The sequence below is a fragment of the Triticum dicoccoides genome, chromosome 1B, assembly GCF_002162155.2.
Source record: "Triticum dicoccoides isolate Atlit2015 ecotype Zavitan chromosome 1B, WEW_v2.0, whole genome shotgun sequence".
Classification (NCBI taxonomy): domain Eukaryota; kingdom Viridiplantae; phylum Streptophyta; class Magnoliopsida; order Poales; family Poaceae; genus Triticum; species Triticum dicoccoides.
The window spans coordinates 431,886,927-431,890,559 of NC_041381.1; positions in this window are offsets into that span (position 1 = coordinate 431,886,927).

The window sequence follows — 3,633 nt, forward strand, 5'->3', positions numbered from 1 at the left end:
TCACCGGTAGCGAAGCTGAAGTCCGTCCGAATCATGTTAGCAATTGCCGCATTCTATGATTACGAAATATGGCAAATGGACGTCAAAACGGCATTCCTTAATGGTTTCCTTAAGGAAGAATTGTATATGATGCAGCCGGAAGGTTTTGTCGATCCTAAGAATGCTGACAAAGTGTGCAAGCTCCAACGCTCGATTTATGGGCTGGTGCAAGCATCTCGGAGTTGGAACATTCGCTTTGATGAGATGATCAAAGCGTTTGGGTTTACACAGACTTATGGAGAAGCCTGCGTTTACAAGAAAGTGAGTGGGAGCTCTGTAGCATTTCTCATATTATATGTAGATGACATACTTTTGATGGGAAATGATATAGAACTCTTGGACAGCATCAAGACCTACTTGAATAAAAGTTTTTCAATGAAGGATCTTGGAGAAGCTGCTTATATATTAGGCATCAAAATCTATAGAGATAGATCGAGACGCCTCATAGGTCTTTCACAAAGCACATACCTTGATAAGATATTGAAGAAGTTCAATATGGATCAATCCAAGAAGGGGTTCTTGCCTGTGTTGCAAGGTATGAAATTGAGCTCAGCTCAATGTCTGACCACGGCAGAAGATATAGAAGAGATGAGCGTCATCCCCTATGCCTTAGCCATAGGTTCTATTATGTATGCCATGCTGTGTACCAGACCTGATGTTAACCTTGCCGTAAGTTTGGTAGGAAGGTACCAAAGTAATCCTGGCAAGGAACACTGGACAGCGGTCAAGAATATCCTGAAGTACCTGAAAAGGACTAAGGAAATGTTTCTCGTTTATGGAGGTGACGAAGAGCTCGTCGTAAAGGGTTACGTCGATGCTAGCTTCGACACAGATCTGGATGACTCTAAGTCACAAACCGGATACGTGTATATTTTGAATGGTGGGGCAGTAAGCTGGTGCAGTTGCAAGCAAAGCGTCGTGGCGGGATCTACATGTGAAGCGGAGTACATGGCAGCCTCGGAGGCAGCACATGAAGCAATATGGGTGAAGGAGTTCATCACCGACCTAGGAGTCATACCCAATGCGTCGGGGCCGATCAAGCCCTTCTGTGACAACACTGGAGCTATTGCACTTGCCAAGGAGCCCATGTTTCACAAGAAGACAAGGCACATCAAGCGTCGCTTCAACTCCATTCGTGAAAATGTTCAAGATGGAGACATAGAGATTTGTAAAGTACATACGGACCTGAATGTAGCAGATCCGTTGACTAAACCTCTCCCTAGAGCAAAACATGATCAACACCAGAATTCCATGGGTGTTCGATTCATCACAATGTAACTAGATTATTGACTCTAGTGCAAGTGGGAGACTGTTGGAAATATGCCCTAGAGGCAATAATAAAAGCATTATTATTATATTTCCTTGTTCATGATAATTGTCTTTATTCATGCTATAATTGTGTTATCTGGAAATCGTAATACATGTGTGAATAACAGACATCAACATGTCCCTAGTGAGCCTCTAGTTGACTAGCTCGTTGATCAACAGATAGTCATGATTTCCTGACTATGGACACTGGATGTCATTGATAACGAGATCACATCATTAGGAGAATGATGTGATGGACAAGACCCAATCCTAAACATAGCACAAGATCGTATAGTTCGTTTGCTAGAGTTTTCTAATGTCAAGTATCTTTTCCTTAGACCATGAGATCGTGTAACTCCCGGATACTGTAGGAGTGCTTTGGGTATGCCAAACGTCACAACGTAACTGGGTGACTATAAAGGTAGACTACGGGTATCTTCGAAAGTGTCTGTTGGGTGACATGGATCAAGACTGGGATTTGTCACTCCGTGTGACGGAGAGGTATCACTGGGCCCACTCGGTAATGCATCATCATAATGAGCTCAGAGTGACCAAGTGTCTGGTCACGGGATCATGCATTACGGTACGAGTAAAGTGACTTGCCGGTAACGAGATTGAACGAGGTATTGGGATACCGACGATCGAATCTCAGGCAAGTAACATATCGATAGACAAAGGGAATAGCGTACGGGGTTGATTGAATCCTCGACATCGTGGTTCATCCGATGAGATCATCGTGGAGCATGTGGGAGCCAACATGGGTATCCAGATCCCGCTGTTGGTTATTGACCAGAGAGTCATCTCGGTCATGTCTGCTTGTCTCCCGAACCCGTAGGGTCTACACACTTAAGGTTCGGTTACGCTAGGGTTGTAGGGATATGTATATGCAGTAACCCGAATGTTGTTCGGAGTCCCGGATGAGATCCCGGACGTCACAAGGAGTTCCGGAATGGTCCGGAGGTAAAGATTTATATATGGGAAGTCCTGTTTCGGGCATCGGGACAAGTTTCGGGGTTATCGGTATTGTACCGGGACCACCGGAAGGGTCCCGAGGTCCACCGGGTGGGTCCACCTGCCCCGGGGGGCCACATGGGCTGTAAGGGGGTGCGCCTTGGCCTAATGGGCCAAGGGAACCAGCCCCACATAGGCCCATGCGCCTAGGGTTTAAGGGGGCAAGAGTCCTAGGAGGGTAAGGCACCTCCTAGGTGCCTTGGGGGGAGGGAAAACCCCCCTTGGCCGCCGCACCCCCTAGGAGATTGGATCTCCTAGGGCCGGCCACCCCCCCTTGGCACCCCTATATATAGTGGGGGAGAGGAGGGACTTCATACCTGAACGCCCTGGCCTTTGGTTGCCTCCTTCTCCCTCCCCAACACCTCCTCCACCTCCATAGTGCTTAGCGAAGCTCTGCCGGAGTACTGCAGCTCCATCAACACCACGCCGTCGTGCTGCTGCTGGTGCCATCTCCCTCAACCTCTCCTCCCTCCCTTGCTGGATCAAGAAGAGGAGACGTGGCTGTTCCGTACGTGTGTTGAACGCGGAGGTGCCGTCCGTTCGGCGCTGGTCATCGGTGATTTGGATCACGTCGAGTACGACTACATCATCACCGTTCTTTTGAACGCTTCCGTGCGCGATCTACAAAGGTATGTAGATGCATCTGATCACTCGTTGCTAGATGAACTCCTAGATGATCTTGGTGAAACGAGTAGGAAAATTTTTGTTTTCTGCAACGTTCCCCAACACTCAACACTTCCGAAAGTGAACCGCGACGGCGCCGAAAGGGAACTGCATGACATTTTTGTCGACCTTTTTCATACTTAATATTTTTCTACGAGCGTAGACCAAACACGTGGACCGTATGGACGAAGCGAGTGAACCGTAGCGCATCAAGAAGTGAACCACATTGGATTTTCTGCCCTTTCACGTTTGGGAGTAAGTGAATCACATTGCAATTGTTGGGTTTCGTAGTAATTTCAAAAATTTTCCTACGCGCACACAGGATCATGTGATGCATAGCAACGAGAGGAGAGTGTTGTCTACGTACCCAACGCAGACCGACTGCGGAAGCAATGACACGACGTAGAGGAAGTAGTCGTACGTCTTCACGATCCAACCGATCAAGCACCGAAACTACGACACCTCCGAGTTCGAGCACACGTTCAGCTCGATGACGATCCCCGGACTCCGATCCAGCAAAGTGTCGGGGAAGAGTTTCGTCAGCACGACGGCGTGGTGACGATCTTGATGAACTACAGCAGCAGGGCTTCGCCTAAACTCCGCTACAGTATT